Raw genomic sequence first — 13,573 nt, 5'->3', positions numbered from 1 at the left:
TCATTGTGGAAGTTAGGCTACTGAAACATAATGTATGTGACAATACAATTCAAATACAATGATAGTTAAAATTGTATCGTCACATGCACAGGTATAATGAAATGCTTAACTTGCATGCTCTACCCAACAGGGCAGTAATTAATATCAACACAGGTATAGCTAATAATATATATATATATATATATATATATAAGAAAAACACAATAAACAGTAAATAAGATAGAACACTATATACAGGGTCAGTGCCAATACCAAATGTACAATGTGCAGGGATAATAGAGTATTTCAGATACATACATATAGGAGGAAATTAGGAGAAAGTGATTGGTATTATTAATCATAATATTAATAATAATATTAATAATATCATACAAATAATAAGGGGAAAGAGAAGAGTGATTCATAACTACATTTTGAAGCATGTGACTGAAGAATCATTGTTTTGGACACTATTGCTATAGCTTCAGCAGCTATAAAACCAGAATGCAGTGTAAAACCAACTGCTTATCAATTTGTGAACTTGTAAGAGGCACCAGTCAAATATAAAACTGCACATCCAGGTGAAATACTCAGGTGTCATACTTAATTAGCAGAATAACAGTTTATCATTCAACTAAGCAATGGTTATTTACCACAACTAAGTACAACTGGTTAGTTACCACAACTAAGGACTACTAAGCAATGGTTAGTTACCACAACTAAGGACTACTAAGAAATGGTTAATTACCATTGAAGAATAGTTTATCATTCAACTAAGTAATGGTTAATTACCACAACTAAGGACTACTAAGCAATGGTTAATTACCACAACTAAGTACAACTGGTTAATTACCACAACTAAGGACTACTAAGCAATGGTTAGTTACCACAACTAAGAACAACTAAGCTGTGGTTAATTACCACGACTAAGGACTACTAAGCAGTGGTTAGTTACCACAACTAAGGACTACTAAGCAATGGTTAATTACCACAACTAAGTACAACTAAGCAGTGGTTAGTTACCACAACTAAGGACAACTAAGCAGTGGTTAGTTACCACAACTAAGGACAACTAAGCAGGGGTTAGTTACCACAACTAAGGACTACTAAGCAGTGGTTAGTTACCACAACTAAGGACAACTAAGCAGTGGTTAGTTACCACAACTAAGGACTACTAAGCAATGGTTAGTTACCACAACTAAGGACTACTAAGCAGTGGTTAGTTACCACAACTAAGGACTACTAAGCAGTGGTTAGTTACCACAACTAAGGACTACTAAGCAGTGGTTAGTTACCAAAACTAAGGACAACTAAGCAGTGGTTAGTTACCACAACTAAGGACTACTAAGCAGTGGTTAGTTACCACAACTAAGGACTACTAAGCAGTGGTTAGTTACCACAACTAAGGACAACTAAGCAGTGGTTAGTTACCACAACTAAGGACTACTAAGCAGTGGTTAGTTACCACAACTAAGGACTACTAAGCAGTGGTTAGTTACCACAACTAAGGACAACTAAGCAGTGGTTAGTTACCACAACTAAGGACTACTAAGCAGTGGTTAGTTACCACAACTAAGGACTACTAAGCAGTGGTTAGTTACCACAACTAAGGACTACTAAGAGGTGGTTAATTACCACAACTAAGGACTACTAAGCAGTGGTTAGTTACCACAACTAAGGACTACTAAGAGGTGGTTAGTTACCACAACTAAGGACTACTAAGAGGTGGTTAGTTACCACAACTAAGGACAACTAAGCAGTGGTATAGGCCTACATTTGAATGTATATAAAACTAAGTTTATGAACACTTCTAAAGAAGTTAAGCGCCAAACATTAAAGCCGTATCAATCTCTGTTAGCCTACACTGTAGTCCATATCAATGATCAGAAAACATTTTTCTAAGAGTAAATTCAGGCATGTCATCTAAGTCAGGAAATCATTAACCAATCAATCTGGATAACATCCGCGAATAAAATATGAATAGCCTCCATTGTATCATATAAGGTATAGGCCTATGGTTAGTTAGATAATCAAATCGACCTAAGCTTCAATAACAGTATGTCATCGTCTGATGTGTTAGAGGCTATGTGGAGAGATGGAGACTGACGGATCTATTGACCAGTGAATCCCTTCAATAAAATTAAGCACCGGGAACGTTGAGCATGAATATGGTGCCTTAGCTTCCCTTATAGCCTATTGCGTGTAGTTTCCGAGCATGGAGTGTATGGATACTGTGTTTATTATACAGCATGTGTGTTCCTCAAGAGCACTAATCAGTCCAATATAAAATAATGGACCTACTAGCAATGCTAATGGGATAGAGGATGATGCCCCCGAAGTTGAAAGCTGCCTGCCAGTCTCTGTGTGCATTATCCATAATGCTATTGGCCAGGGAGTTCTGGCTTAGTTATTAGGATACTCATTAACCGCCATGTGGGTTAGCAGCGTGGTTAAGGTTAGGGTTAGGTGACTGTGCCAGCTAGTGACCACTCTGCGATTCCTGACGAAAAATGCTAACTTGCTTATTAATAAACATGCAGTCAAAAAACTCACCTGTCGAAAAGTATGCAGTAGCCTAGCTAGCCCATCTTAATAAACATTTAATATGAAAACAATGTAGCTATATTGACTATGCACGGATTGAATAACTCATGACCGGCCGACAATAATGGTCATGCGAAAGCTATGGTTGAAAAGGATAGTGAGTAATACCCTATAGGGTGCTTGAAGAAAATATTAATGTTTTGAAATAGGTCGTGACCATAACAATAACGGCGTCCACTATAGCTACGATGAACTGAATGTTTTTTTTTTGCACTATGGATGGTGTGACTGACCAAATCCGATGCGTAAAGACATGGCGCAATGGGGGTCCTCGTTTTAACACTGAATGCGATTATTGTGATTTTATCTATAAATTATTTGATAACATTATGGTGGCATGCATGCAACCCCAGTTACCGAGGGATGCGAATCAACTGCGATGCGGCAGATGGTCGGCAGGTTTGCGTAAATTGGTGGTAAATTCGGATTCCTTTAGCGATACCGACATCATAAAGTATTTTCCTCTATATGGGTTGAACAATTTCCTCTTAAAATGTACATAACATTTCCATATGACATGAGACATTGACAACTTGTAGGATGGTATTGAGAATTAAATAAGCTAATACTATAAATTCATGTTGTTAGCTATTTGTTTTACTAGACTCTAGTGATGATATTAATAATGCTTACCTTATATCCCTTCGAACAGAATATGTAAAATCAATCGCAATTCCCGTCACGTAGCGACATCACTGCTTTAGAAGTGCCATATAATTACACTGAAGTGGAATAGGGGAGAGAAAAAGATCCTCTTCGGGTAGCGGGAATCAAATAAAACGCAAATCAATAGGGTTATCCGCTACGGAAAATGATCCATGTCCTAAAAAAGTCTATGGTCCACATTCGAAAGGCAAAAAGAGCATTGCTTGCAGAATAACTTTGTAACTCGAAGAGCCGACGTAATTCCTCTTCAGATATCTTGACTTAAGCGTGGTTCAATTACGGGAGGCAGGAGAGATGCTGATGGTCCAAGTTGATTGATTCACATGAAATAGCCCTAGCCCTACGTGTGTGTGTTTTAAAAAAAATGTTTTCTCCTGAAAACCGCTTGCATGGAAGACCGTTTCACTGAGCATGTGTTAAAGCTTTTTTAACAAGCGCATAAACTTCCATCCAAGAGCGCGCAAAAAATTAAACAGTTTGGTACGATGTCTGAAAACTTCAGTTCTGACAGCACTGTTTTCATTTTTGTAAAGGTTATTATACAGCAACAAAAAAAAATAACACATAAATGAACTGTAGCCTGGGTAGTGTTCTGTCCCCCAACGGAGTTTGGGTGAAAGTGTTCCTTAGTGCGGCATCACTTACAGTGGGGCTGACGGTATGCTGTATCAGTGTGCTAAGCTGTGCCTAGTTGTCTCAGTAGTATTGTATGAATCCGATCCCTCAGTACTGCCCACCTCTCTGCCTCCGACTGACATCACTGTGAGAGGAGGAGCCTACAGTAAATAATCCAGCTCCCATCTTCTCCCATCCTCTTAAAGCTGCACTGTAAACAGGAGATCCCTGCATTGTTTTAGCTGGGTGTGTAGAGTACAGTGTTGACCACCACAAGCACCACAAGATACATCGGCTCTGCTGTAGCGTAGCCTAGCCTGGCACCAATAACTACCTGAGAAAGAGGGGACACTGCACCAGCCTAGCCTAGTCAATCTGGCTCCAATAACCGCCTGAGAAAGAGGGGGGCACTGTTCACTTTTCGAATAAACGTTACTTCTTAACAGCGGAGGTCATGACCATGCCCATATTAAATCATTAGTGGCTGAAAACCATCCGAAGGCATCATGGATTCCCAAGTCCAAATGATTTGCTGACTTGTGTCATGTTTTAAATGCAAAGCCAACGTGATAATGCCTTTAATCCTGATGGGAAACACTTAGCATAAAGTTGCTCTTAAAGTTGGTCTTATACCGAAGTTATAACAATGTGATAACATTATAGTAATATGTTGTTAAGTAGTAACTGCTCTGTTATTGCAAATCCAGGTAGTGTAGTAAGTTTTTAATGCTTATTAAAAGGTAATAACTGTCCCAAATCCACTTGGGGGACAACAAGTTGTGGGTATTTCATATGTGACCGAGTACAAATTGGGGAATGAAATACATCTCCATTTGGACAGTTAGGGCCCTATATGTATGTTTAATGGGGCATACTACAGAAATCAGTGGTCAAAAGGGGATGTTAGTGGGCCTTCAGAGGTCATCAGAGGTCAATGTCCCCTCCACCATGTAACAATTGATCACCTCTGTCAGTTTAACACTGCCTTCCTGCTACAAATCACCTTGTTTTGAACCTGTTAACCCTCAGGCAAGGTTTCCTAAACAACGGCCAGCCTGCCAGCTAGCCTGCCAGCCAGCCTCCACCTGTGTCTCCTCGTCCACCACCATCTACCCAACCACTTAGTGTTCATCCCAGGTGGCACCCTATTCCCTAGTGCATTACTTTTGACCAGAGCCCTATGGGAAATGGGGTTCCATTTGGGACGTAGACAATCTATCCCCCTCCCACCCTCAATATATCCCCCTCCTACCCTCCATCTGTCCCCATCCTACCCTCCATCTGTCCCCATCCTACCCTCCATCTGTCCCCATCCTACCCTTCATCTGTCCCCATCCTACCATTCATCAATCCCCCTCCGTCCCACCCTCCATCTATCCCCCTCCCACCCTCCATCTAGCCCCTCCTACCCTCCATCAATCCTCCTCCGTCCTACCCTCCATCTATCCCCCTCCCACCCTCCATCTATCCCCCTCCCACCCTCCATCTATCCCCTTCCCACCCTCCATCTATCCCCTTCCCACCCTCCACCTATCCCCTTCCCACCCTCCATTTATCCCCTTCCCACCCTCCATCTATCCCCCTTCCCACCCTCCATCTATCCCCTTCCCACCCTCCACCTATCCCCTTCCCACCCTCCACCTATCCCCTTCCCACCCTCCGTCTATCCCCCTCCCACCCTCCATCTATTCCCCTCCCACCCACCCACCCACCATCTTGCCCCTTCCTACCCTCCATCTATCCCCTCCCTCCCTCCCACCCACCCACCATCTTGCCCCCTTCACACCCTCCATATATCCCCTCCCACTCTCCATCTATCCCCTTCCCCCCTCCATTTATCCCCTCCCACCCTCCATCTATCCCCTTCCCACCCTCCATCTATCCCCTCCCTCCATCTATCCCCTTCCCACCCTCCATCTATCCCCTCCCACCCTCCATCTATCCCCTTCCCACCCTCCATCTATCCCCTCCCTCCATCTATCCCCTCCCTCCATCTATAGAGTTACTGTTGCTATAGTATCTCAGGAACACGATATAGTATACGGATTTGCCATAACTCCTTTACAACCTGTTCCATTCTATAGGGCCACAGCTAGAGCTGTCTGTGGTAGACCTGAAAGGGCTTTGATCTACGTATTCTTAATTATACTGTTTGTCAATGAAGGACTTCTTCAAGGCATGTTTTTAGAAATGCTAATGTGAAAGCCTTCAAGCGTTATAAAAAGTCACAAAACTCCTCATGCGTTATTCAAAGGGCTATTTTGCTCATCTACTCCCCAAAACTAACTTTAGGAGACACAAGCTGTTTCTATTTCTGATCAGTCAGGACAATCCTCACTCTAAGAAGAGGGTGTATGGAGGATCAGATCCTGAACTTTTCCATTTTATTTTCCATTAATGCACCAATTGTCAATGCATCAAAATACATTATTAAGTGATCTATGGGAAGGTCCAAGGTATGTACGTACAGCATATGTCCAAGCAGGATTTAGCTCAAAGTGTGAAGCATTTTTTGTTGTTCTTGTCATGAATGTTGTTCTGGAGGCAGCTTTGCAGAGTGGTCACTAGCTGGCACTGCCACAAAGTCATACAATCTAATTTTACAACTAACCCTAACATTAACCATAATCCCTAACCTCCAATTAAGACCCGAAAGCTCATTTTTGTTTTCATACATTTCTATAAATGTAGACAGTTTTGGGGCTCCATTCAAGCTGAAGCGTTACATATTCCACAGTATAAATTTAAAGGCAATTTCATATTGAGCCAATTTACCGTGGATGCAGTCTCCGCTAAAATGGGAACATTGCCTTTAAATTTCAATCACGCTGTACCTCTGAACTTCCGCCATGCAGATTGAATAGAACCATTTTGACATTGCAGCTGGCCACATCTAGCAGAAATCGCTCAGTTCTGCCTCCAGGGCAATACTCATGACAATAAACGTCAACCTACTAGTGTTTCTCCCGGGGACTAGTATGTTCTGATTGATTACACATGGCTGTTAGAAAACATAGTAACAGTTTGCTGATATGACAGATCAAACCTGAACATAAGTTTATGTTTCACTATTCGTTATCAGACTCCGGTATTTCTTAAAATAAGTTTTGCGTATATATACACTGCTCAAAAAAATTACGGGAACACTAAAATAACACATCCTAGATCTGAATGAATGAAATATTCTTATTAAATACTTTTTTCTTTACATAGTTGAATGTGCTGACAACAAAATCACACAAAAATGATCAATGGAAATCAAATTTATCAACCCATGGAGGTCTGGATTTGGAGTCACACTCAAAATTAAAGTGGAAAACCACACTACAGGCTGATCCAACTTTGATGTAATGTCCTTAAAACAAGTCAAAATGAGGCTCAGTAGTGTGTGTGGCCTCCACGTGCCTGTATGACCTCCCTACAACGCCTGGGCATGCTCCTGATGAGGTGGCGGATGGTCTCCTGAGGGATCTCCTTCCAGACCTGGACTAAAAAATCTGCCAACTCCTGGACAGTCTGTGGTGCAACGTGGCGTTGGTGGATGGAGCGAGACATGATGTCCCAGATGTGCTCAATTGGATTCAGGTCTGGGGAACGGACGGGCCAGTCCATAGCATCAATGCCTTCCTCTTGCAGGAACTGCTGACACACTCCAGCCACATGAGGTCTAGCATTGTCTTGCATTAGGAGGAACCCAGGGCCAACCGCACCAGCATATGGTCTCACAAGGGGTCTGAGGATCTCATCTCGGTACCTAATGGCAGTCAGGCTACCTCTGGCGAGCACATGGAGGGCTGTGCGGCCCCCCAAAGAAATGCCACCCCACACCATGACTGACCCACTGCCAAACCGGTCATGCTGGAGGATGTTGCAGGCAGCAGAACGTTCTCCACGGCGTCTCCAGACTCTGTCACGTCTGTCACATGTGCTCATGTGCTCAGTGTGAACCTGCTTTCATCTGTGAAGAGCACAGGGCGCCAGTGGCGAATTTGCCAATCTTGGTGTTCTCTGGCAAATGCCAAACGTCCTGCACGGTGTTGGGCTGTAAGCACAACCCCCACCTGTGGACTTCGGGCCCTCATACCACCCTCATGGAGTCTGTTTCTGACCGTTTGAGCAGACACATGCACATTTGTGGCCTGCTGGAGGTCATTTTGCAGGGCTCTGGCAGTGCTCCTCCTGCTCCTCCTTGCACAAAGGCGGAGGTAGCGGTCCTGCTGCTGGGTTGTTGCCCTCCTACGGCCTCCTCCACGTCTCCTGATGTACTGGCCTGTCTCCTGGTAGTGCCTCCATGCTCTGGACACTACGCTGACAGACACAGCAAACCTTCTTGCCACAGCTCGCATTGATGTGCCATCCTGGATGAGCTGCACTACCTGAGCCACTTGTGTGGGTTGTAGACTCCATCTCATGCTACCACTAGAGTGAAAGCACCGCCAGCATTCAAAAGTGACCAAAACATCAGCCAGGAAGCATAGGAACTGAGAAGTGGTCTGTGGTCACCACCTGCAGAACCACTCCTTTATTGGGGGTGTCTTGCTAATTGCCTATAATTTCCACATGTTGTCTATTCCATTTGCACAACAGCATGTGAAATTTATTGTCAATCAGTGTTGCTTCCTAAGTGGACAGTTTGATTTCACAGAAGTGTGATTGACTTGGCGTTACATTGTGTTGTTTAAGTGTTCCCTTTATTTTTTTGAGCAGTGTATATTAAAAAAACGGTAGGTTCTGATGATCAAAATAGGAAATAAATGTGATTGATTATCCAAAGACATCAAATCAAACTTTATTTTAAATTGCATTTACAATCGTGCGACACATAGTAAAACAATCCCTTTTAAAGTAGTAAGAAGCAACAGGAAGCCAATAAAGGAGAGAATAAAAAAAAAAATCAAACCTCTGTCAATACTTACAAACAAAATTGGTTTCACTACATGTCTGTGGTATGCCTGGTCAAAAGTAGTGCATCACAGGAACAGGGTGCCATCTCAGCCACAGCCTCTGGTCATTTCCTGCTAAATGTATATCACGAGAACCTGTAGAGAGTAAACTGGGAGGCAGCCGGGTCTACAGACAGACAGGGATACAAAGCTTTTGTTTTCTTCAACAGATATGATCAAATGGAGTATTCCTCCAACGCTGACTTCAATCTGCATGTTGTAGGCTTCTCCGCTGGATCCGTGACTCATTACCTACACTTTAGTCCGCATCCCAATTGGCAACCTATCCTTATGGGCCCTGGTTAAAAGTAGTGCACTACCTAGGGAATAGAGTGCCATTTAGGACGTATCCCTTGAAGAGAAATTATTGGAAGAAAAAGCACACACTAATATACCTTATCAGTGGACTACAGCTGGGCCAGGATCGGGAGGGTTGGAAGGGTAAGGGAGGTAAATTGCAAGGTACGCCTCCCGTATATTAGCATTTCAGGTTCTTTATATATATTTAAAAAATGATTCATCGTTTCGCACCATTTTAGATGACCAGGTTGGTATATTATACTTTTAACTACACAGCTCAACCCATCTGAAGAGAAGGAAAATGCATTTGCCAGTTTCTTTTTTCCTTCTTGAATCTTTCCTGTTCAACAACCATTCAAAATCCTCGCTATTGATTTCCTGGCTTTTGATCACTTCACCTCAATTGTTAATATTGGTATTACAATATAATGCTTTTTCCGACGAGGGTTTTCTGGGTGTCAAAGACATGACTGGGCTAAAGAAAGTACGAAAGAGACATTTTAAAGTTAGATAAATCGAGACAAAACCCTTCTTTATCAACCCTTTGTCATGTTTTGTCTTTGATCATCATGTCTTGTCCCTGTGCTTCCCTCTGCTGGTCTTATTAGGTTCTTTCCCTCTTTCTATCCCTCTCTCTCCTCCTCCCTCTCTCCCTCTCCCGCTCTCTCTCTCTATCGTTCCGTTCCTGCTCCCAGCTGTTTCTCATTCTCCTAACGACCTCATTTACTCTTTCACACCTGTCCCCTATTTTGCCCTCTGATTAGAGCCCCTATTTCCCCCTCTGTTTTCCGCTTCTGTCCTTGTCGGATTCTTGTTTGATGTTTGCTGTTCTGTGTCCTTGTTCCGCCCTGTCGTGTTTTTGCCTTCTTCAGATGCTGCGTGTGAGCAGGTGTCTATGTCAGCTACGGCCTGTGCCTTCCTGAAGCGACCTGCAGTCTGTGGTCGCGTCTCCAGTCGTTCCTCTCTACTGACGAGAGGATTTCAGTTTCCTGTTTTGGATTTACCTTTGATAATATCCAGGAGAATCATTGTTTGTTTAATACTGGAATAAAGACTCTGTTTCTATTACGTCGCTTTTGGGTCCTCATTCACCAGCATAACACCCTTATGGGCCGTGTAAGTATCCATAGCAACGTTCTCCATACATTTCTCTTTTTCTTTCGCTCTCTCTATTTCTCTCTCAAGGATCCCAAGAGATAGAAGCTGCCATTCTGAGAGACAGTGAAGTGAAAGAATGAACAAAGCTATAGCTGTTATTTTATTGACAACAAAAATGGGCTTGTTGAGAGATGGACAGAGAGAGTAAGAGTAACCAGGCTTGACCTTTTGTCATACAAACATGCACCATTCAGTTTCTATCCAATAAACCGGTTTGGCATTCAAAAGAGAAAGGGCCTTCATGCATGACCATCATTGGCTCGTCTCAAAATGGACGAGGCTAAACAAAAGCTTCAGAGAGCTGCATCAGAGGCCTTCATCTATTTTACAGACGTGATAGTGAGCTCGATGGAATATGTAAGATTTCAACAGTGGTGGAAGCTACTCTGAAAATATGGTTGACCAAGTAACCAATTATTTCACACTGAAGTAAGTTAAAGCTACCCTTAAGAGAAATACACACTACATGACCAAAAGTGTGTGGACAGCTGCTCATCAAACATCTCATTCCACAATCATGGTAATTAATATGAAGTTGGTCCCCCCTTTGCTGCTATAACAGCCTCCACTCTTCTGGGAAGGCATTCCTCTAGATGATGAAACATTGCTGCGGGGACTTGCTTCCATTCAGCCACAAGAGCATTAGTGAGGCTGGGCACTGATGTTGGGCAATTAGGCCTGGCACGCAGTCAGCGTTCCAATTCATCCCAAAGGTGTTTGATGGGGTTGAGGTCAGGGCTCTGTGCAGGCCAGTCAAGTTCTTCCACACCGATCTCAACAAACCATTTCTGTATGGACCGTTTCACTTCACTGGAACAAAGGGGGCTAGCCCGAACCATGAAAAATAGCCCCAGACCATTATTCCTCCTCTACCAAACATTGCAGTTGGCACTATGCATTGAGGCAGGTAGTGTTCTCCTGGCATTCGCCAAACCCAGATTCGTCCGTCGGACTGCCAGCTGGTGAAGCGTGATTCATCACTCTAGAGAAAGCTTTTCCACTGCTCTAGAGTACAATGGCGGCGAGCTTTACACCACTCCAGCAGACACCTGGCATTACGTATGGTGATCTTAGGCTTGTGTGCGGCTGCTCAGCCATGGAAACCCATTTCCTGAAGCTCCTGACGAACAGTTCTTGTGCTGACGTTGTTTCCAGAGGCAGTTTGGAACTCGGTAGTGAGTGTTGCAACCGAGGGCAGGAGATTTTTCCACGCTATGAGCTTCAACACTTGGCAGTCCTGTTCTTTGAGTTTGTGTGGCCAAACACGTCGCAGCTGAGCCGTTGTTACTCCTAGACATTTCCACTTCATAATAACAGCTGAACAGCTCTAGCATGGCAGAAATTCGACGAACTGACTTGTTGGAAAGGTGGCATCCTATGACGGTGCCACGTTGAAAGTCACTGAGATCTTCTTTAAGGCCATTCTACTGCCAATGTTGGTCTATGGAGATTGCATGGCTTTGTACTCAATTTTATACACTTGTCAGCAACGGTATGGCTGAAATAGCCGAATCCACTAATTTGAAGGGGTGTCCACATACTTTTGTATATAGTTCACCTAAGTTACTACATCCAAACTATTTTGTGCAAAATTATCATATGTAAGTCTAAAATGTCATACACTACAACTTGCAAGGTCAGATCATGTTGGGGTCATACAGTGCCTTCATAAAGTATTCATACCTCTTGACTTATTCAACATTTTGTTGTGTTACAGCATGAATTCAAAATGGATTTCACTTTTTTTCTCTCACCCATCTAGACATAATACCCCATAATGAGAAAGGGAAAAGATGTTTCTTGAAATCTTTGTAAATGTATTGAAAATGAAATACAGAAATATCTCAAGTATTCACACCCCTGAGTCAATACATGTTAGAATCACCTTTGGCAGCAATTACAGCTGTGAATCTTGCTGGGTAAGTCTCTACGAGTTATACACACCTGGATTGTACAATATGTGCACATTATTATTTAAACAATTATTCAAGCTCTGTCAAGTTGGTTGTTTATCATTGCTAGACAGTCATTTTCAAGACTTGCCACAGATTCTCAAGCCAATTAAAGTGAAAATCGTAACTAGGCCTCTCAGGAACATTCAATGTTGTCTTGGTAAGCAACTCCAGTGTATATTTGGCCTTGTGTTTTAGGTTATTGTCCTGCTGAAAGTTGACTTTGTCTCCCAGTGTCTGTTAGAAAGCAGACTGAACCAGGTTTTCCTCTACAATTTTGCCTGTGCTTAGCTCTATTCTGTTTATTTTTTATACTAAAAAACTCCCTAGTCCTTGCCGATGACAAGCATATCCATAACATGATGCAGCCACCACCATGATTGAAAATAGGAAGAGTGGTACTCAGTGATGGGTTGTGTTGGATTTGCCCCAAACATAACGCTTTGTATTCAGGACATACAATTAATACGTTTGCCACACTTTAGTGCCTTGTTGCAAACAGGATGCGTGTTATGGAATATTTTCTTTCTGTACAGGCTTCCTTCTTTTCACTCTGTCATTTAGGTTAGTATTGTGGAGTAACTACAATGTTGTTGATCCATCTTCAGATTTCTCTTGTCACAGCCATTAAACTCTGTAACTGTTTTAAAGTCACCATTCGCCTCATGGTGAAAATCCCTGAGTGGTTTCCTTCCTCTCCGGCAACTGAGTTAGGAAGGACGCCTGTATATTTGTAATGACTGGGTGCATTGATACATCATCCATAGTCTAATTAATAACTTCACCATACTCAAAGGGATATTCAATGTCTGCTTTGTTTTTATTCTTTTACACATCTACCAATAGGTGCCCTTAGTTGCAAGGCATCCGAAAACCTCCCTCGTCTTTGTGGTTGAATCTGTGTATGAAATTCACTGCTCGACTGAAGGACCTGACCTTACAAATAGTTGTATGTGTGGGGTACAGAGATGAGGTAGTCATTCAAAACCATGTTAAACACTATTATTTCACACAGAGTGTCCATGCAACTTATTATGTGACTTGTTAAGCACATCTGCACTCCTGAACGTATTTAAGCTTGCCATAACAAAGGGGTTGAATAATTGACTGAAGACATTTCAGCTTTTAATATTATTATTATTTTAACATAATTCCACTTCGACATTATGGGGTATTGTGTGTAGGCCAGTGACACAAAATCTCATTTTAATTCAGGGCTGTAACACAACAAAATGTGGGAAAAGTCAAGGGGTGTGAATACTTTCTGAAGGCACTGTGTTAATAGTTCCAATAGTTAGCTACACCGCTACATGTTAAAACAGTAGTGTGTAGTTCCAGTAGTTAGCTTAACCGCTA

At 42.6% G+C, this 13,573-nt stretch overlaps 1 protein-coding gene across 2 annotated transcripts in view; it reads right to left on the bottom strand.

Annotated features, from left to right (window-relative positions):
• The window catches only part of LOC139581769 (protocadherin-11 X-linked-like), a 387,159-nt gene extending 383,222 nt beyond the window's left edge, over positions 1-3,937 (bottom strand). For both annotated transcript variants that reach the window (XM_071411915.1, XM_071411916.1), the window contains exon 1: positions 3,217-3,937. The gene's annotated coding sequence lies outside the window, so the exon portion shown is untranslated. The remainder of the gene's footprint in view (positions 1-3,216) is intronic.
• Positions 3,938-13,573: the final 9,636 nt, after the last annotated feature.

The sequence above is a fragment of the Salvelinus alpinus genome, chromosome 7 (genome assembly GCF_045679555.1).
Source record: "Salvelinus alpinus chromosome 7, SLU_Salpinus.1, whole genome shotgun sequence".
In the NCBI taxonomy this organism is placed as follows: Eukaryota; Metazoa; Chordata; class Actinopteri; order Salmoniformes; family Salmonidae; genus Salvelinus; species Salvelinus alpinus.
The sequence above is the reverse complement of the archived record's forward strand: the minus strand, read 5'-3'. Positions and strand labels throughout refer to the sequence as shown.